Source organism: Cyprinodon tularosa, unplaced genomic scaffold (genome assembly GCF_016077235.1).
Source record: "Cyprinodon tularosa strain WSP-4 unplaced genomic scaffold, ASM1607723v1 ctg78, whole genome shotgun sequence".
Taxonomy (NCBI): Eukaryota; Metazoa; Chordata; class Actinopteri; order Cyprinodontiformes; family Cyprinodontidae; genus Cyprinodon; species Cyprinodon tularosa.
In genome coordinates this window covers 106579-129639 of record NW_024039540.1, presented here as the reverse complement: position 1 = coordinate 129639, position 23061 = coordinate 106579, and the positions used below count along the sequence as shown (strand labels likewise).

At 38.6% G+C, this 23061-nt stretch overlaps 1 protein-coding gene across 1 annotated transcript in view; it reads right to left on the bottom strand.

The window, feature by feature from the left end:
- Positions 1 to 23061, bottom strand: part of si:ch211-186j3.6 (neural-cadherin) — a gene marked incomplete at its 5' end in the record, with an annotated part of 159585 nt that overhangs the window by 36628 nt on the left and 99896 nt on the right. The window lies entirely within an intron of this gene.

The window sequence follows — 23061 nt, the reverse complement described above, 5'->3', positions numbered from 1 at the left end:
CTTTGATGTTGTAGCAGAAGTGGTTGAAACACAGCAGGGATTCTTTTACTGAGATCTTTAAAGCTTTCGTTGCTGTTTGCACTTTAAAAACTGGGAAGAGGAGGAAGTTTGAAGATGTTTTACGTCAGAAAAAGAACAGTCTCGTTCTCCATCAGTAACCCAGTGGTTTGCAGCTAAATGAACTTTTAACATGATGGTCTTTGAAACACAGTTTTTCTACCATATTCTGAATTTCTTAAGACCTTTTTTGCACTGTGCAGTTTTAGCAGACTGTCCCACACTATGCAACGAGGATCTAGTAAACTTTGGCACAACATCTAGTTTGATGTGTGCACTTTGTATGAAAACCTTTTCCCACTAAATCAGCTACAGCTTTTCAGCAACCAGCAGCTTCATCAGGACACATAAAAGGTGCCGAAGGCAACGTACAGTTTGGAGGAGGAAGGTGGAAATGATTGCTTCCCCAAAGACAGAGCATCCAGATATGATCTGTGTGTAGTGCTGTTTATCAGCTTCCTCACAATTCAGTCTTAGGAGTTCAAAACGTCCTAAAAGATCAACTTCTTACAAAAATCTAAGTATAAATCTCAGAACAAATAGTTTAGCCAAACATTTTATTGAAAATTATCTTTAAAATACTTTTTTTGTGAGCCTATGGGAGCAAAACATTGGTTGATGATCAGAGGGGTTTGTTTAATAAACCATATAATCTAGAATATAGTTTGGTTATCGATGGTTCAACTAGATCATAGTTGGCTTATAGATAACATAACTAGAATAAAGTTGGGTTATAGATTGATTAACTAGATTGCAGATTGGTTATAGATAGTATAACTGGATTATATTTGGATTACAGGTAGAATAACTGGATTATAGTTGGGTTATAGATAATATAACAAAATTATATTTGGGTTATAGAAAGGAAAACTATATTATTGTTGGGTGATATATTGTATAACTAGATTATAGTCGGGCTAGAGATGTAATAACTAGGTTATAGTTGGGTTAAATAAAATATCTAGATTATAGTTGGGTTATAGATAGTATAACTAGATTATAGTTGCTTTATCGATAGAAAAATGACTTTATAGTTGGATTATCGATAGAATAAATAGATTATAGTTGGGTTATAGATAGAATAAGTAGATTTTAGTTGGGTTATAGATAGTATAACTAGATTATAGTCAGGTCATAGATGGAATAACTCGGTTATAGTGTTACAGATCTGCTTTTTGTCCTGACATTCTTCTGCTGCCTTATTGATCAGAACCAACTTTTTCAAAATCACAAGAAATCCACCAAATGAAAATAAATAAATGTAGGAAGGCAAAACAAAAGCTACGAACAAAACCTCCAAGCTCAAATAATTCAAGATACCATCAAGAATTTCTATTCTGTCCAACAAACTCCACCGAACTTAGAATCAATAATGCATCCCTGCTGGGCTGCAGAGGGTAAGATAGAAATAAATAAATCTGAATCTTCTCCTTTTCTCCTTTCTCTGGGGTAAAGATGTGGATAAATCACACTGACCTGAAATAAAACTATTTCAATATTTCAGCCTGGACAAACAGGGACCTCAGTTTCACAAAGAATCTCAGATCAGTGAGGAACGTAGAACCCCTGCAGCGTTCTGCTGGAGCCCAGAAGGAAAAAGAACTGGCCTGAAACACACTACTTTTATTTCTGATCATTTTGTTTCATTGCAAATCTCTCTTTCTCTCTCTATCTCTCTAACAGACAATAGAGGTCGGTCTCTTCAGAACTGGCCTCTTATTCTTTCCTCCTGTTATATATATATATCACACCATGAAAGGTTAAAAAAAAGCCAACAAACAGGGAGAAAGGTCAGCACTGGTACTGTTACCAACCAGTGTTATCTGGAACAGAGAAAAGAGAGTAAATATATGTTTTGGAGAGAGAGCAACAGACCAATAAACCAACCAGGTTTTTAAAAGCTAAGAATGCATCATGTTAAGTTATGTTGAGTTTAGCTCTGATGAGTTTCTCTCTGTCTATTTAAGCTGAAAAGCGTATTATGGAAATCAAACATTGGGGCATTTCGGCGGCTGACATGTTTGGCCCCTAATAGATGGAGCAGACATGGAGCTGGGTGCTAACCCTGTAATTGATGAATTACACAGACATCAGCATCTAACCTGTTGTTGCTCTGCTAGTAGGATAATTTAAACAGCATCTAATGTGTGGCAGGTGGACGGCTAATTAGCAAATATTGTGAAAGGATGAATCCAGTTTTCATCCTGATGGGATTCAATTAGACCTCCAAACCAAAGAAGACAACATGGCCTGGATTTTTATCTGTACATAAAACGACCTCAAGGGAGGAGAACATATCATACAGCCTTTTTTTTATAAAAACAATAAACTATTTGTAAACAAAAAACACTAACTCCACTTTATAAATCTAATCTGACATGCTGGGATTGCCAAACCCATGGCCACACCTTAACAGTTGGTACTATACATGCACCTTTATTCAGTAATCCAAACACATACTTTAGTTTGCAATAAACTTTATTCTTAGTTCAAATAAGTGTTTTGTATTTGTAAGCGCGCACATTTAGTTCACTGTACCACTCATTCATATTTCTTTGTGTGTGTGTTTTTTTTTTAAACTAATCTGTTTCTGACCTTTCATGGAGTTTGGAGGAGGAGTTTGGCCAGATAAAAGGTGTCAGCCATGGCTCAGATCTGAAGTATAACTAGATTATAGATGGGTATAGATAGTATAACTAGATTAAAGTTTGGTTTAAGATAGTACAGCTAGATTATAGTTGAGTTATAGATAGTATAGCTAGATTAGGATTGGGTTTAAGATAGTATATTTAGATTATAGTTGGGTTAAAGATAGTATACCTAGATTATAGTTGGGTTACAGATAGTATAACTAGATTATAGTTGAGTTATAGATAGTATAACTAGATTATAGTTGAGTTATAGATAGTGTAACTAGATTAAAGTTGAGTTACAGATAGTATAACTAGATTATAGTTGGGTTACAGATAGTATAACTAGATTATATTTGGGTTATAGATAGTGTAACTAGATTATAGTTGAGTTATAAATAGTATAACTAGATTAGTTGAGTTATAGATAGTGTAACTAGATTATAGATGAGTTATAGATAGTATAACTAGATTACAGTTGGGTTATAGATAGAATAACTAGATTATAGTTGAGTTACAGATAGTGTAACTCGATTATAGTTGAGTTATAGATCCTATAACTAGATTACAGTTGAGTTACAGATAGTGTAACTAGATTATAGTTGAGTTAAAGATAGTATAACTAGATTAAAGTTGAATTACAGATAGTATAACTAGATCATAGTTGGGTTACAGATAGTATAACTAGATTATATTTGGGTTATAGATAGAATAACTAGATTATAGTTGAGTTATAGATAGTATAACTAGATTATAGTTGAGTTATAGAAAGTGTTACTAGATTATAGTTGAGTTACAGATAGTATAACTAGATTACAGTTGAGTTATAGATAGTGTAACTAGATCATAGTTAAGTTACAGATAGTGTAACTAGATTATAGTTGAGTTACAGATCGTATAACTAGATTGCAGTTGAGTTACAGATAGTGTAACTAGATTACAGTTGAGTTATAGATCGTATAACTAGATTGCAGTTGAGTTACAGATAGTGTAACTAGATTACAGTTGAGTTATAGATAGTATAACTAGATCATAGTTGGGTTACAGATAGTATAACTAGATTATAGTTGAGTTATAGATAGTATAACTAGATTATAGTTGAGTTACAGATAGTATAACTAGATTACAGTTGAGTTACAGATAGTGTAACTAGATTATAGTTGAGTTATAGATAGTATAACTAGATTATAGTTGAGTTATAGATAGTGTAACTAGATTATAGTTGAGTTATAGATAGTATAACTAGATTACAGTTGAGTTACAGATAGTGTAACTAGATCATAGTTAAGTTACAGATAGTGTAACTAGATTATAGTTGAGTTATAGATAGTATAACTACTTTGCAGTTGAGTTACAGATAGTGTAACTAGATCATAGTTAAGTTACAGATAGTGTAACTAGATTATAGTTGAGTTATAGATAGTATAACTATATTATAGTTGAGTTATAGATAGTATAACTAGATTAAAGTTAAGTTACAGAAAGTGTAACTAGATTATAGTTGAGTTACAGATAGTATAACTAGATTATAGTTGGGTTGCTGCTAGTAGGAGGATTTAAATTTTCCTTACTTTTCTCATTCATGCATTTTCACTGATGGTTTGTTTTGTGTTTGGTGTGTTTTCAGTTTTTCTGAGATGTAGCTTATTTCCAAACCTAACTGCACTGCTGTGTTTAGTCATTTGTGATTGTTTGTTCAGTTTGAATGACCCCTGGTGTGTAATTTCTTTGTTAGGTTAGTTATATTTGAATATGCAGTCTGTTAGTTTGGGCACAGTTTGTTAGAGTTACATTTGCTCTTTTTGGGTCACCTCTTTTATGAAATGAACACATGTATTTTTTGTTATTTTGGGTTAAAAATAAAAACCCATTTTTTTGTATTACTCCCTGTGACTCCTCATGCTTCTTACCTCGCTCCCTCACAGATGCATAGTATTCGTTATCGAATTTCGCTATAAAACAATCTTTATAGGCGGTATTCAAGTGAAGTGAAAAAAGGATCATGTAGGTTTTATGACTTTTATCAACCTGTCTCTGCCGTTAGTCCCTTCTAATATGAAAGAAGTAAAAGTATTTGAGCACAAAGCAGTCTGTGTCCCAGCAGCAGACCGAACGCTTCTAGGGGACCAACTAGGAGACATCGTTAGGAAAAACGATCAAAATAACCCCCCCTGAAATAAAAACAATCATAATCATCCATCCGCTAACTTTCTTTACTTCATCTCTCCTATTTTAAAAATTAATACATAACTTATAATTATATATTATTTCACCATAATGCATGTCAATAAATAACATAATCCGAGTGAACTGCAAACATGCAATGATGCAGCATGATTGTTATTTGCATATGATCCAGCAAAAGCACCATCTAGAGGAGTAAACGCACTGCAGTATGGAAAGCCAAGTCGTTCAAAGTCACGTGACTTCTGACACGCAGACAACAAGCAACTAACACGTGTTTTGCATGTTGTCAACATGATAATTTCAGAGAACCACATGTCAACTCTGCATTGAGTTCATGTGATTATGGGCCGTTCAGACAGGCCAGCTGACAGCTTTGCTAGGGCCCTCCTACCCCCTCCCATTTAGTGCACTAGTTGATCTTTTCTCTTCTTCATAAGAGAGCAGCAAGCATGGCAGGCAAAATAGGGCCTTTTTTGACCTGCTGTATATCAGCCAGTCCCTAATCATTTTTTCCTTCCATTGTGGGAGGTGGAATATGTTAGATACTTTGGAATTTCTCTGCCCTCTGAATCTGCTGGGAGTTAATTTGCCGTCTCTGAGAAGGACTTCCTCTCTACCATAGGGTTAGGTCATTTTTCTCGTCCATAGCGCAGGATCATTGAAATCAACAGCGTGATCCGTCTCTGTGCCACTATGCTCAGACTCTCCTATCAGGCAGCAAGCCCGTCCACCTCTCTGTTATCAGAAGGGATTGCTCTCTGTCTCCTCCTCAAACACATGCTGTCTCACCCCACCCCCACTAGCTAGCGGATGCTATACTTTAAAATCCCATTGATAAACGTGTAGTTTCTTACCTGGCTCTGAATGGGCATCAATCTTCTGCAATTCCATTCATAAACGTCATCCTAAATTTATTTTTAATATTTACTCCTAAAATCCCTCAAGCTTTTGGTGTCATCTTCCCTTTTTCTCTTTTTTTCTGTGCGCCAGACTTTTGAAAACCTGATGATCTTAGTTTGCAGTGAAACAAACTTTAAAGGTTGCAGCCCGCCGTAGTCCTGGTCAAACCATTTTATCCATCCATCTTTTTCTGCTTATCCGGGGTCGGGTCGCAGGCTGTCGCGGGTAGCAGCTTCAGTAGGGAGGCCACTTTGGCCAGCTGGGGAGGTTTGCCTGCAGCAATTCAACAGCTTTTTTTTCCCTTTATGCGAAACTGAGCCTTTAAAGAAACTTTAATATTTGGATTAAAGCGCAAAAATCAACATAAATGTTATTTTTTAGAGGAAAACATTACTTAGTTTATTTAATATTTTAAATGATATTATGAACCCACTACTGCCAGGGAGGAACATATTCAGACCAGTTCCTGCTGTTTATCAACTCACAGGATCATAGTCTAGGCTGTATGAGAACTGATGAACCGGAAACTTCTGTAAACTCTGAACCAAAGAGGCACAGAAGCAATTCTAGAAAAAGGCATTATGAACCCAACTGTTTCAATAAATGGTTAGACTCTGGACTTTTTATAATCTGTCATCCATTGTTGAAGCTGATTACAGCAACGCTATCATGCTGCGGTGCATCCCAGCTTCACACTGCTTTGCTCAATAGGAATGAATATTTAAACTAAACGTAGCCAAGAAAACCAGCTGGGAATCTATCAGGTTTGACTGATGCAATAACCAGAACCCTGCCTGCAGCAACGGGCTTCAAGGCTCATGCACACCGTTTAATTTCCTGCCGTGTCTCCGAGCTTTCAGTAAAACGTAAGAGTGGTCCAACACTCAGTCGTCTCTGAGGCGCTCACTCAGCGGAGGCAACATCCATAACTAAGATAGAGAAGAGAACATTGGCGCAGAAACACCACAGCGTGCCAGCAGTTTATGGATCTAATCAGTGATCAGTGCAGGAAACAGCATAACACTGGTGGTCTGCAGATGCTCGCTAGACTGGCCTAAATCCTGCTGTTACACAGAGCTGGGAAAAAGTATTTACACCCCTTCAACTTTGCCCACATCATGGATGGGATAATGTTTCCTCTTTGAATTTTCATATTGATCCACCTCTGATATCAGCTCTGATACCTTGATATTTAATCTAGTGTTCAGTAAACAGAGTGGTTTGAACATCAGAAAACCAAGAATGGAACAGAAAGGTGAGAAGAATAAACCAGAATCAAGTTAGATCAATTCTATCTGGGTCATGGCTTCAGTCAGAGGAAACCAGCTTTGGCTCTGTTTTTCTCCATTTTCATGTTTGGCCGTTTCAGTCTTGATCAGACTGCTTGTTTTCTTTGGACAGAGTTTTAGGAACTAAAATCCTTCCCTCTGTTCACTGATAACTTTTAAAGCAGAGGATGAAGGAAGATATCACTGACCAGAGGAGAAGGATCTTCTCTAACAACCCAGGAGGAACGAATATGCTGAGGCGGAACGACCTCCATGTGCTTTCAACCATCAGAGAAGGAAGGAAGGAAGGAAGGAAGGAAGGAAGGAAGGAAGGAAGGAAGGAAGGAAGGAAGGAAGGAAGGAAGGAAGGAAGGAAGGAAGGAAGGAAGGAAGGAAGGAAGTGATGTAGGAAGCAGTGGCTCTATGAAGGGTTAAGTGAAACCACCCTAAAACCATCAATCATTTTCTTTTCTTTCCAGCTTTCAGTCGGTCTGTTTTTTAAATCCAGTCTAATAACATGAAGGTTTGAGGTTTATCGGTTCGGGAAGGGTTTGGATGCCTCACAGGGCCGTGGCAGATAGAAACCGTCCTGCTAGAGAGCTGCTGCCTGGAATTCCAACCTAGAGTCTGCAAAGGCATTTTTATATCAAGCTGCTCCTACTTAAATTTCAGGAGGAGCAACGCTTGACCAATCGAGCACAGAATGCTCTACCGATTGAAATTACTACCAGAGCCCCGTGAGCATTGATCTCAATTTCTCCAGGTTTGAGTAAACAGCACCTTATACGCCTACAAATCAAGTAATTAACACTTAAAACAGAGCTGAGCTTCAGCGGATCGAGGTTGGATGTCGCATTTAATATGAGCCTGAAGCCAAACTGCAAGGAGAGCAGTGGAATAAAGGTGAAGAGAGGAGAGAGAAACGATGATTGGAGCTGTGCTGACTAGTTTCAGGGTGAGAGAGGTGCCCTCTGAAATACCAATGAGACACCAGACAGTGCCAGGAGCTGAGGACTCTGTCCCTGTCCTTCCTTTCCTCTGATAGAACAGTGTCTGGTGCCACCAACACTGCAGCATCTCCTCCATTTTCTCTTGCTTTCCTTCAATCATTTTCTCTCACTGTTTTGTTCATTTGATGTTTTTTTCTCTGCTTTAACTGCTCTCTGTCCGACTTTTCTGTTGCCGTGTCCCCAATTAAAGAGAGAGGACATGTCAGTGGCATTCTCTCTGTCAGACTGCTCGAGGCAAGCTTCTCCTTCAGGAATGTTGTTATAAAGCTAAAGGTGGAGGAAGGTGGATGTTTAACACAAACACAGACAGTAGAGAAAGATTTTAATACAGCCGGACTAGACCCTTGTGTGTTTCAAGTTAATCTGCCTACAGGGAGGAGGTGGAGCTGTTCAGAAATGTGATAGCATAGAAGCTATATTATTTGAGGCCATTTTCCGCTGTGTAAACATGTTGGTTCAGGAAAAAGGCCTTAAACATACTTAGCAATACGCAGAGAACGTCATCTCAAGAGAGTCAAATTGATTGAAAGTTTTCTATCTAAGGAAAGCCAGTTGATTGCATCGAGTCATTGTCTCCAAGTCATTCTTCACTCCAAGCATGCATGTAGTGACAGTGGTGAGTAAAACTCCCTTTTAACAGGATGAAACCTCCAGCAGAACTAGACTCAGAGTAAGCAGCCATCTGCTGAGGCCGACTGGGGTTCAAGGAGACAGAAGCAGAGACACAGAAAGAAGCAAAGCTACAAAAGGTAACTGTCAACCAGCTCCCGTTTAGGAAACACACAGCCAGGCAGACGGGCTCTGAGCCAGTTCAAAGGTCAGAGGATGAAGAGAGCACATCCAGTAAGTCACAGTCAGAGAAACAGGTCTACACTGAAAAACAGGCCATTCTGGTGGTAAAAATACCAATACCACTGGCAGATCATCTTATTTACCTGCTCAAACTAATGGTACATATACTTATTTTAAGACATTTTTACTAATTTTTAAGATCATAAAACAGGTCAGTTCAGTCCATACTGGCTGGGAAAAAACACTTAAAGACTGAAATGTCTGATCATACAAACTTCATGTTTATATAGCTCAGCATCAGAGATGGAGTTAAAATCTGATTTGAAGTGTTTCAAAAGGAGATGATGATAAACCCCCCCTCCCAACTATACGGCAGTGGAAGGAGACTTTTAAATGAAGACTTTTCTCATTTGGTTAGAGTTTCGAATCAAACAAGTTACAGTAGTAGCCATTCAAAATTTCCCCCCTTCCTTGATGGGTATATATATATATATATATATATATATATATATATATATATATATATATATATATATATATATATATACATACAAATAATGGATGTCTATTCTATTAAAATTTCTGTATCTGTATAATGGGTCTGTTTTATGTGTTGTCTTCTCAATTCAGAGGCCCCCTGCCTGTCTTTGCCTAGGGTCCCAAATTTCCTAAATCTGCCCCTGTAGTAAAGGGGTTTGAAACATGGATTGTTTTTCTTATTAACTGGCTAAAGTCGCCTCAGTGGTTGTTTTAATTTGTTTCTTAATGCTGCCTGTTGAACAGCAAAGGTTAAGCTCCGAAGACTTTTCTCATTTGGTTAGAGTTTCGAATCAAACAAGTTACAGTAGTAGCCATTCAAAATTTCCCCCCTTCCTTGATGGGTATATATATATATATATATATATATATATATATATATATATATATATATATATATATATATATATATATATATATATATATATATATATATATATATATATATATATATATATATATATATATATATATATACATACAAATAATGGATGTCTATTCTATTAAAATTTCTGTATCTGTATAATGGGTCTGTTTTATGTGTTATCTTCTCAATTCAGAGGCCCCCTGCCTGTCTTTGCCTAGGGTCCCAAATTTCCTAAATCTGCCCCTGTAGTAAAGGGGTTTGAAACATGGATTGTTTTTCTTATTAACTGGCTAAAGTCGCCTCAGTGGTTGTTTTAATTTGTTCTAAATGCTGCCTGTTGAACAGCAAAGGTTAAGCTCCGTAAGGCAATGCTTCATGCTTTACTGTCATACTTTAACTTCAGTTTACAGCCAAAACTTCAGTCTTAAACTTTCAGTCTTAATAGTTTTAGAACTTATTCTCTTATAAATACCTATGTGCTGTTTCCCTTCCATAGAGGTTGATTTCAAAAGACATAAAATATTTTCTAAATAAAGTGGTTGAATCACCTGAATAATGGATTAAAAGCAATAAATATTTGTGTTTCTGAGCTGATTTATTTATATATTTAATAATTTAGGAACAAAAAATGTTTTTGATTTGAAAGGGAAGGTAATTTTGTCAACAAATGCTTTTTTATTAAAATGTTGTTAATTACAGACCCTTTAATTAGCTTGATTGAAAATTTTAATTGAATCCCAACTCTAGAATATCTCTCTATTTATGTCTGTCTATTTATCGATATATATCTATAGATATATATTGTTTCTGTCACGTTCCCTGGCCTGGTAGCTGGCCTAATTGTTCACTTCACTCACCTGCCTGACCCTCCTCGGCCACTTACTGTATTATCATTCATCTCATACACCTGCTCCATCTGCTTTATATATGGTTCAGTCCAGCTATTGGGGCCAGATCATTATTTGTTTGAGTTTGTGCTTTTGTGTTTGACTTAGTTCAATTTTTTATTTTTTTTTTGCAGGCCAGTGTGGTGTTTAGTGTGTTGTTGTGTCCTGGATCTGCCCGCTGAGCGTGCCTTGTTTCAGTTTTGGCTCAGGGGACGGACCCAGTTTAAAGTTCAGTAGTTTTCCTGGTGTTGTGTCATGTTTTTGCCTCTCAACAGCTGGGCCTGCCTGTTTCCATCTGCGCGTGTCTGCCTGAGCTCTCTGTTGGAGTCATTGAACCCTGAACCTGCCTGAACTCTCTGTGGATTGCTGGAACCCTGGATCTGTCTGTTCCTGTTCGGATCGGAACCTCTGGCCAGGTTGCTGAATCCTGGATCTTTAGAACTTTCCTGTTCTGAGCTGTTTGCCTGACCTGGCTGGGACTCCTGCCTGTTCACCGAGGCTGCTGCTTCGGGGACACGTTTGGCAGTTCATACCTTGGATCCTGCCTCACACGAGAGGATGGACTGAACTGTTAAACCAGGTAAGTGACTGACGCTGATAATCATTTTCCGTCAGAATATTGTGGTCACTTACCTGTGTTTCTCCCTCAACCAGAGTGTCAGTAATGGGTGGCACCCCGCCTCCCCTGGCAGATCCACAGCAGCTTGCTTCTGTTCTGTTATTTTGATTAAACGTTGTGTACGTGTCTACATTCTGAACGTACATGACAGTTTCCATTTAATCCATGTCTTTAACTGGTAACAATCACTGTGCAGCTCTGCTCTAAGCTTCCCCCCATCATCACATCACCACTTGTTCAATAACTTTAAATAAATGAAACTTATAAAATAATAATGATAATACACTGAGCTGTGTTTCCACCATACAGAAAGCTCAGCAATGTTCTACTTCCTGTGGAATAAACCCAAAGAACACATTTTCATGCCTTTCAGAGTGCATTGGATTAATAAAGCTTCATCGATAGAAACAGAGTTTCACCAACATCTGAAAGACTAAATAAAACAGTTTAAACCGGCAAATAAAGCCATCAACACCAGATAAAATCATCACCATCTAAAGTTGTGTTCATAACAAGGGGGAAAAATATCATCCAGCTCTGGCTCCATGGAGGAATTAAAAACGGCTCCGCCATTTCTCCCTGAAACACAGAAAAGCAAAACTGACCTGTTGCCCTTCTCCTCCAGGTTGGGCTTCCTATTAGCCCCTCATGCAACGCATCAGGCAGTAATTAACACAACTATTTCTGCCGCACAGGCCGCTGTTAGTGTGACAGCATTTTTCGGAGGACTTAATGATGCGTAAAACTCTAAATTACCATATAACTAAGAGTTGAGCTGACACATTTCATAAATAATTGGAAACACCCAGTCAACAGCTAATGTTTACTGTATTAACACTATATTGGGAAAAAATGATCATTACACACACACACACACTATTACTGGTATATCATCTTTAATACTGAGTGAATCCAGCCTGAGCTCCTGCTTGGAAGATTTTCCTAATTTAATTTTCTGCTTTTCCAGCACAGCATTTAGAGGTTCAACCACTGATACTGTACAACAAGGTCTGGGTCATGGTTTCCATGAATTATGCGACTAGATGGAGGGATTGATATGTTACCTCTAGGTAGAGGTGCGTTCAGGAGCGAAGCGATGCCAAGAATGCTGGTGAAGATTCTCAGTCATCCAGGTCATAGTCATTGCAAAAAAGTTTAAAACAATCCACTGGATTTTTTTTCCAAGTTTGAAGATGTTTTGCTTCCCATCCAGGAAGCTTTTTCAATTCAAAATGTCAGAAATAAATTTGGATTCGAGGCTCAATTGCAATTATGTTGATCTCTTCCCGCTATTATCGCAACCCCAACCCCTTTGCAGCAAAACAGAATACCTCTCCTATTTAGCCAGCCCGACAATTACCTTTAACAACCCACTTTCAGAGACATAGACAGGTACTGCATAGTTTTTTAGTCTTACTCTAACTCTTTCTTTCACTGAATTACAGCATCTGACCAGGAGATGGCGCATCTCTTTAGATCCTAATGTCCACAAATCATGACGGAAAGAACATTTTAGTACAAAGACTGATGTTTAAAAAGGAATTGTAGGGAACCAGCCAAGGAAAATGGGGAAATGTTGAATGGCTACTACTGTAGTAGAAATTTTACACATTCAGTAGTAAAATGTCACAGGGGATGGTATGGGGGGATGGTCATTTAAGAAGGTAGATAATTTTTAAGATTTTTTTAAGAAGGGGGATGCCATCCCCCCTCATCCCCCCTCAACTCGAGTACTGATCATGCATCACACCCCTCCTTGGGAATTCTCTCCCCAGGGAACGCTCTCTCCCGTCTTCTCTTTTCATTCATTAATGACTGTGTGTTTGTTAACATGTTTGTGAAAGTCCCAGAGTTTGCTGAAAGTGTGACTGTCATTTGTCCCAAGAGTCACACAGACAGAAAGTGGATCAGTTGGTCCAGTGGTGGGATCAGGAACCAACCTCAGCTCCATCTGCTTAAGATGGGGATATAACTCTGGACCTTTGGACACCACCTCACCCTCCCTCACCACCTATAAGCTGTCTGCAGTGGATCTAAGAAGCATCATCGCTTTGAACCTGAACCGGTGTTCAGTCAGATCAGCATACCCATGGTCAATATGCAAGACATCAGATTTATCACTTTTATGCCTTTAGTTTTGTACAAGAAAATAGACTTTAAACTACCGAAACAGGTGTGTATCCCTTTAGTCATGTAGGAAAAAAAACAAGTTACGGTCAGATCGCCATACGCTTCAAAAAACACCAAAAAGGCAGTAATTAAATAGTTTTTGTGCATGACTAAAGGGGTATACACCCTTAGAGGTAGTTTAAAGTTTACTTTTCGCACAAAACTAAAGGGATAAACGGGTATTGACTATGGGTATGCTGGTCTGACTGGGTATGCTCATCTGACAGAACACTGGTCCTTAGTAATAGACACTGTTTGGAAGAAAGTGGTACCTAGGATATCCTCTGCAGGAGCTGCTGGAGATCTTCTGCTTTACCGTTGTCAAAAACAGTCAATGTTGGGATCTGGAGTTCTGTCACCTGTCTCCAGCAGAGAGCGCTATGGGTCTCCTGGAGCCTCCAACACACCTGAGGATCATCAGCCCATTAGGAGACCTCCTACATAAGCAGCAGCCAGACCTGTCTTCGGCGCCGGAGTGTTGACCAGTTTTGGTTAGCAGAACCTGAGCCTCTGTTCACTTTGAGAATCTCTGTCTGCTCTAAGAGAGTAACTAGATTCTAACCAGCCTCTGTCTTCTCTGCTCACAGGAAAGCCTGACTGAACTCTGTAGCTCTGGAGGAGCTTTTGCTTGGAAACCTGCCTGCCTGCCCTAGGAAGCCAAACCTGAGGACAATCAGTCTGGATTCCCCAGCCAGCTCTCAAGGGAGAGCAAGGACACCTACTCAAGGTCTGAATCTCACTAGTCTGAAGCTAGACGCTGCTGCTGCTGCTGAGCTCTCTGCTGAACCCACTGTCTCTGGACCCAACCGGTTCCCTCTCTCCATCAATCTGTCGGAACATCAAGGTACAACCAGAATCAAACACCTGAAAAGTCATCACCGCTGCCTGGCTAACCAAACCATCCATCTCTGCAGATTCTCAGTGATTCCTGTCCCGGACCAGTACCAGAACCAGCTCATTATAATTCTGTGTGCTTCTCATTTAATAAACTGTTAAACTTTTACTCCGTTTCCTGTGGTGTTCTGCATGTGGGTTTAAACTCTAGAGACCCATCATGACAGCCAACATCTCTGCAGAACCCAAACAACTTTGAGACAAACTCCTAAGACTTACCTTCAGGTTGAAATGACTGAGAAAGAGTCAGAAAAAACACGTAGAGAGTCTTCTTCCAGGCTGGTGTTCTGTCAGATGAGCATACCCCGTCAGACCAGCAAACCCATTGTCAATACCTGTTTATCCCTTTAGTTTATCCCTTTAGTTTTGTACAAAAAATACACTTTAAACTAACTCAATGGGTGTGGATCCCTTTAGTCATGTACAAAAAAAAAAAGATTTATTAATTACTTTTCTGTGTTTTTTGAAGCGTATGGCGATCTGACCTTAAATCGTTTTTTTGTACATGACTAAAGGAATACATGCATGTTGAGGTAGTTTATAGTCAATTTTTCGTGGAAAAAAATAAAGGGATAAACGCAGATCTGACGTCTTGCACATGGGTATTGACTATGGGTATGCTGATCTGATGGGGTATGCTCATCTGACAGAACAACGGATGACTGATGGCAAGCTAATCAACACCAGTTCAAGCATGGCTTCCTCTTAAGAGGTAATCACCCCAAAATACATTTAACAATGGTTCTATTTTACTTATTTAAAGCTGATGGAAATAATTTCAATTTAGTTTATTTCTATTGTTCCAATTCTAATCACATCTCCCATCAGGTCATGGAAGGAAAACCAGCTGATTGCTTTAACTCCAGAGAGGTTTGGACAAACAAAACAGCAACTAATTAGTTAATTATTTCAGTTGAATATCTTACTTAGGGAGTGTCAGCTTAGTGGTTAGGGCATAGGGCTTTGTATCCTGAGATTGTGAGTTCAATCACCCACTCCCACAGACTGACACTCTGGGTCCCTGAGCAAGACCCATAACCTCACACTGCTCCCCAAGGGGATGGGTTAAATGCAGAGAAGTAATTTCCCTCTGGGATTATTAGAGTGTTTAAAATCAAAATTAGACTTTTTCCATATAGCAGTTGAAGAAAACAACATGAACTACATAATCATAGCTGAAAACACATGTTCAGTAGAGCCTGTTTTGGTCAAATTAAAGGTAAATATTTTTGGGAAGTGATTTTAAATCTTAATTTAAAAACAAACCAACATGTTCTTTGTTTTTCTGAAACTGAAGGTAAAACCCAGAGTTTGCTGGCTGTTTTATGTTACTTGTTACGATGTTGAGCCCCAGGCTACGTTTTGAATCTTTTACCTGAACTTATCTGCCTCCTTAGATTCAAACACATCCTCAGCTGGAAGAGCAAAGCAAACAACTTCGGTATACAAGACACACTGAGGTGAAATTTTTTAAATTCAGCATGTGTGTATCCTTACGGCAGGGTGAAAAACACCAGCTTCACATGACCTTTGTATCTCAGTCTTCACGGAAATTTCCATTAGAGAGCGGCCTAACATGAAGCATCTCCTCTTCCTGTGAAAGGTTTCATCTTCAATAAATTCATTACCCAAGGGCAGCCGGTTCTCCGATGGAGCGGACACTAATGCAGCAGCTTTGATAATCCTCTATGTACATTTATTTAAAAACCTTTAAAACGTGTTCTGACCTTTTCTGCGCCAAACAGCAGAGAAAAGGTTCCAGAGCAGAAGGTTAAATATGTTCAAAATTTCATGCAGCATCTATTTTTTCTTTTATATACTCCTACACATGAGGCATATGTTGAGGTTACAAGGGCAGAGTGGAATATCATTTTAAAATAAGGCCTCCCAATGAGAGCCGCTGAACCCCACTGATGCCTGAAGAAGATCTAATATGTTTGCTCATCCTGTGAAAAAGTATTTCCCTCCATTCAGGTTTTCTCTTATTTTTGATTTAAATTTGTTTCATGAAAAAACTTCACAAATAAGTAAAACTAACTAAACTTGAAATGCTAAAAAGAAATACATTTCTAAAAATATTTTTAAGCTATCTAAATGGATCTGCCTTTCTGTAACAGAACTTCCATCAGAACCACAATGATCCCATGTAGCATTCAGCTTCAGCCAATCCAGCTAGAAAGCAGCCATCAGGCTCTAAATCTAAGAATAGTGATGAACTCAGACCTGAACCTATAGAGGCTCATAAAGACCTGAACAAAGTGGACCTTCTATCACCTGAGGAACATCTTCAGGATTACAGGACTAATGTTGAAGAACTACTTCCTGCTTCATTCATCTTTTGTAGAAGTGCCTAGAAAGTGGATCACGCAGCTGCAGCTGATCCATAATGCTGCTACCCGCGTCCTCACTAGAACTAAGAAAGTGGAGAACATTAGCCTGTTCTGAAGCTCTTCCTCTAGCCCCCCGCATCGCAGAGAATAGACTTTAAAGTCCTTCTATCAGATAGAAATTGCTGAATGGCTGAGCTCCAAAATACATTAAAGATCAACAGCCAGACCTCTCAAGTCTACTTTCAGCAGCTTTTAGTTGTTATTCTCCTCTAATCTGGAATAAACTCCCAGAAAACTGGAAAAAAGCAGAAACCCTAATGAATCCAGATTAAATCCCATATTTTTGCCTTTAGCTCGGCAACTTGTTCATGTTTGTATCATTTAATCACTTTAATTGGAATATGCTGGTGAAATTCTCAGTCATCCAGGTCATAATCATTCGAAAAACTGAAAAAAATAATCCACTGGACTTTGTTTCAAAGTTTGAAGATGTTTTGCTTCCCATCGAGGAAGCTTTTTCAATTCGAAATTTCAATTCAGTTTTGAATTGAAAATTTGAATCGAATTTCAAATCGAACCCAATTCAATTTTGAATTGAAAAAGCTTTGCGATCTGTGTGAGAACACATTTTTAATTTGTTTCATTAACTCTAATTTACAAAATGTTCTGTTTAGTTTCATGAAGAAACTCTATTTTCCTAAAAAACCTAATAAGATAAAATACAGAACACAAAAAGATAAAGTTCAACACATCATGTCTTAGCTGGACCTAAATAGCATTTAACAGGATGCCAGTGCTCATTAAACCCCCCAATTAGCAACATTAAGACTCCTGCTCAGCTAACATAAACACCTAGAGGCAGCGCTGATGCCAAGGTTGCACAACTAATCACTGCAAACTGGGAGTCATTCCTCAATCCAGATGTCTAGTTTGGCCTTAATATACTTAAAAAAAAATCTACTCATGATTTGAAAAACAAATGTTATATTTATTGAGGTTAGGATGATATTACAACTTGATGATGATCTGGAATGAGAAAAAAACTATATTGGTATATTTTACTGGATACAGTATACAAGTAAGCACCTGGAGTATTTATATTTAGAATTGTTTGTCTCCTTCTATAAATGAGGAAAATTTTCACACCACAAACATCCAGCTGTGAAAATCATAAAAACATCACATGCAGGGCAGCTGACAGCTATGCTAGGACCTGGGACAACACAGACTTTTTGGGCCCCCGCTCTACACGATTGGAAGGGATGGCTCTCTGTCTCCTCCTCAAACACATGCCGGCCCGCGAAGCTTCTGTAGAAGTAAATGTGTTTTTCTCCTTACACAAGCTAGCGGATGCTATACTTTAAAATCAATTGATAAATGCGTAGTTTCTTACCTGGCTCTGAATGGGCATCATTCTGCTGCAATTCTGGACCTTTTCCTGACTCATCCTCAGTTTATTTTTATATTTACTCATAAAATCCCTCAACTCTTCAGTGTCACACTGCATGAAAAGTGGGATTTTCGTCAATATGCGGCACTGTAGATTGTCGTGGAACTTCAGGTTAGCGGCAGTTTACGACAATTTGCAGGCTTCGCCGAAAACTCCCGTAAATTGTCAGAAATTGACGTGGACTCTCTTAGGCAGTGTTCCCCCCATGCCTCCCCCCCATGGAATTCTAGGGGAGGCTTTAACATGTAAATGAACATGTTGTGAGCTATACAAATACAAACCAGGGTTGCAGGGGGGGTTTTACCCCAAGTGACATCTTTCTGGGTAAGAAATTCTCTGATACAAAGAGATCAGGCTTAGTATAGCCTCTTACATTTTAGCTTGAATTGATTTATTTAATTAAAGTATAGAGACCAAAACAGATCTTTAGCTGACAGAGCAATACATTTAGAGCAGTAATTATAAAAAAAAAAAAAAAATGCATTTAAGATAAAAAATAAAATGTTGTCTGTCAATATGCTCAATTCACAATTACTTAAGTGGAAAAGTTTCAAGAAATGAGTCTGAGATGATTCACTTTATAACATGGCGCATTATCCTGTTGGAAGTAGCCATGAGAAGATTGGTACACTGTGGTCATAAGGTCCGGCCAGGTCAAGATCCGCAATTGCAATCGCACCAAACAGGAAAAAGAACATCGACAAATTCCGGTTCGTCAAATTAAAATATAGCAGCAACAGATCGGTGACTAGAAATTATAGCACAATTCTTATATATATATATATATATATATATATATATATATATATATATATATATATATATATATATATATATATATATATATATATATATATAAAAAAACTAACACCGTTTATTTAAATGATTGGATCCAAACTATTGGTTATTCACCGAGGAAGCAGATTTCTCATCTCCATCAAAATATTTATTTTATACCGAGGGACTTAAACTTTAATCAAATCCATTTAAAAGAAACTTCTTATTACAGGAATGAAAAGAGATGCTGAGTTTGGAAGTAGTGAACAAGTTCATTAAAAAAAAAGCAGTTTTGAATTATCCTTATCCCCGTTACAAAAATCTACAAATATATATATATATATATTTGGGCAGAAACTGAACATATGCTGGATGATGGTGGGATTTTTTTAATATGTCATATTAAATTAAGCACTCACAGGGTTCATACAGGAATGAGTGACTCTAATTTAATGCTATTTTAATGCTATTTGAAATGATTTTAATGCCATCAACAAGAACCATGTACAGGTGCTGGTCATAAAATTAGAATATCATGAAAAAGTAGATTGATTTCAGTAATTCCATTTAAAAAGTGAAACTTGTATATTATATTCATACATTACATACAAACTCATATATTTCAGATGTTTATTTTGTTTAATTTTGATGATTACAAATGACAACAAATGAAAATCTCAAATTCATCATATCAGAAAATTAGAATATTGTGAAAAGGTTCAAAATTGATGGCCCCTGGTGCCACACTCTAATCAGCTAATTAACTCAAACCACCTGCAAAAGCCTTTAAATGGTCTTTCAGTCTAGTTCTATAGGCTACACAATCATGGGGAAGACTGCTGACTTGACAGTTGTCCAAAAGACGACCATCGACACCTTGCACAAGGAGGGCAAGACACAAAAGGTCATCGCTAAAGAGGCTGGCTGTTCACAGAGCTCAGTGTCCAAGCACATTAATAGAGAGGCGAAGGGAAGGAAAAGATGTGGTCGAAAAAAGTGTACAAGCAAGAGAGATAACCGCACCCTGGAGAGGATTGTGAAACAAAACCCATTCAAAAATGTGGGGGAGATTCACAAAGAGTGGACTGCAGCTGGAGTGAGTGCTTCAAGAACCACCACACACAGACGTATGAAAGACATGGGTTTCTGCTGTCGCATTCCTTGTGTCAAGCCACTCTTGAACCACAGACAGCGTCAGAAGCGTCTTGCCTGGGCTAAAGAGAAACAGGACTGGACTGCTGGTGAGTGGTCCAAAGTCATGTTCTCTGATGAAAGTAAATTTTGCATTTCCTTTGGAAATCAAGGTCCCAGAGTCTGGAGGAAAAGAAGAGAGGCACTTCATCCACGTTGCTTGAAGTCCAGTGTAAAGTTTCCAAAGTCAGTGATGGTTTGGGGTGCCATGTCATCTGCTGGTGTTGGTCCATTGTGTTTTCTGAGGTCCAGGGTCAACGCAGCCACATACCAGGAAGTTTTAGAGCACTTCATGCTTCCTGCAGCTGACCAACTTTTTGGAGATGCAGATTTCATTTTCCAACAGGACTTGGCACCTGCACACAGTGCCAAAGCTACCAGTACCTGGTTGAAGGACCATGGTATCCCTGTTCTTAATTGGCCAGCAAACTCTCCTGACCTTAACCCCATAGAAAATCTATGGGGTATTGTGAAGAAGAAGATGCAATACACCAGACCCAACAATTCAGAAGAGCTAAAAGCCACTATTAGAGCAACCTGGGCTATCATAACACCTGAGCAGTGCCACAGACTGATCGACTCCATGCCACGCCGCATTGCTGCAGTAATACAGGCCAAAGGAGGCCCAACTAAATACTGAGTGCTGTACATGCTCATACTTTTCATGTTCATACTTTTCAGTTGGCCAACATTTCTATAAATCCTTTGTTTTTATTGGTCTTCAGTAATATTCTAATTTTCTGATATGATGAATTTGAGATTTTCATTTGTTGTCATTTGTAATCATCAAAATTAAACAAAATAAACATCTGAAATATATGAGTTTGAATGTAATGTATGAATATAATATACAAGTTTCACTTTTTAAATGGAATTACTGAAATCAATCTACTTTTTCATGATATTCTAATTTTATGACCAGCACCTGTACACAAGTTATTAGTGTACATGAAATATGAAGGAGCTGCAAGCAGAGTTCCATGACTCCTGTATGTATATAAACACACACACACACATACACACACACACACACACATATATATGTATATGTAGTATATCCTCTAGCTTTTTCTCCGCCTGGAGCGATATAATATATCTGACGAAATTGTTTTTATAAGCATTTTTTATTAAAGAATTATAAATACTTCGATAAACATATTTAAATAATTTTAGTGCCAATTAAGGCCTTGATTAAAAAAAGAAAAAGAATGATTTTTTAATTATTTTTATTGATCCGCGGACACCCTGGTTCATCTCGCGCATGCTCTGTACGATCTCCAAGAAACTCAGAGCGGCGGGGCTGGATCCACAGTGGAGGATGTATGCTTTGCTTTGTGCAGCGGTCTGGAGCTTCTGGATTTCGGGGTAAAACTCCTCTTGGACGCGATGACGACTCTGCATCGAACAAGACGAACTCAAATAAGAGATGCTAGCGGTAAATATATGTTCGATTACTGCCTGCTAAGCTAAAAGCGGCCTAGCCTGAGCTACGGCTAATAGCGGCTAATAGTAGCCTTGCAAGAACAAGCTTTATTAAAGTGTATTTTTTGTGATTTACAGGTAGCAGTACGCCGTCTTAACAACTCGGAGACTAATTGCAGGCGCTATGAACCGGAGCAAGGGTAAAATTTAAAGAATATGCTTTCATTCTGCGGTAAAAGGCAATGGATACGGATAGATACCGATCATAGCTTTACATTTTGTTTTCACAGACCTCCCATCTCGGCAAGTCCAGATTTGCACGATGTTGATAAAGACGACATTGTGTGTAAGTGACTTGTTTTAATGTTTTCTCCTTCCTTGTTACTGTGACTTGCGTTTGATTTTTCATTGATACCACTCTCATTTAATTGTTTTCCAGCTGCCTGTAAGACGTATTTTCAGACGGTACGCAGGAGCTTCAGATATACGCAGCCAGCCACACGCTGCGTGCGGAGGCAATCTGCTCGGAGTCGGGCCAGAAGAAAGAGGGTAAGACTTTATTTGGTGACTATTTTTCAGGTGCATTAATAGATGTGTTGTGTCCATACGCAGTGCGCTGATTCATTGTTTTTTTTTTCAGCTGCTGAAAGCGAGGCAGAGTGTGCTAGCAGATGAGGAAGTGGAACTCTGGAAGTCCGCCTTCCTCGGCGGTGTCTCTGGATGGATTGTACGGTCGCCGCCATTTCGTAGGCCGGATCTCACTGAACTCTGTGTTAAGCTGCAGTCCCAGTTAGAAGCGATGCCGAAGTACAGGGCCACGCACACTAGGCGTCTGCACATCGGACCTGCCTCGGAGGGAATGCTGCCAGTTACCTCCAACCCCGAGGAAGCAAACGGACCGTTCACGGAGTTTTAATTTTTAGAAACGCATGTGTTTGGATACGCGTTGTATATAGTTGTGTGTGTTTTAATAAAGCTTTTTCTTTGCATAAACAGCTTCCTGGCAAATGTTCATTTCCTGTATAAATTCATTCATGTCCTTGATGGTAGCATAATAATTGTGTAGTAGTGTAGGATAACATAAATACACAGCATATGAATGAATAAATATATGAATGAATAAATATATATATATATGAATAAATATATATATGTAAATTTATATGTAAATATATATGCTACCAATCACGAGCGACTTTACTTGTTTAAAAAGAAGTGGTTCCGTCCAATACTCAGTAAGAAAATTAAAGCCTGGCGTGGCCACGTGTGGTTTTGCTGCCAATCACGAGCGATTTCACTTGTTTGAGAATAGTGGTTTCAGCCAATACTGAGTAGGTTATTCAAGCCAGACCTGGCCAGCCGCGCGGGTTTGCTGCATTCATATGCTAATTAGGGCCATTAGTACAGCTGATCGCTCTCCACATACGTCATGGTACGTTTTCGACAATTTGTGGCACGACAAACGCGGACAAGCACGGGTTGCAAATTGTCGGAAACTGACGAAAATCAGGCAGATCTGCGGGAGTTTACGGGGGTTTACGGGGACGAAAATCTCACTTTTCATGCAGTGTCAT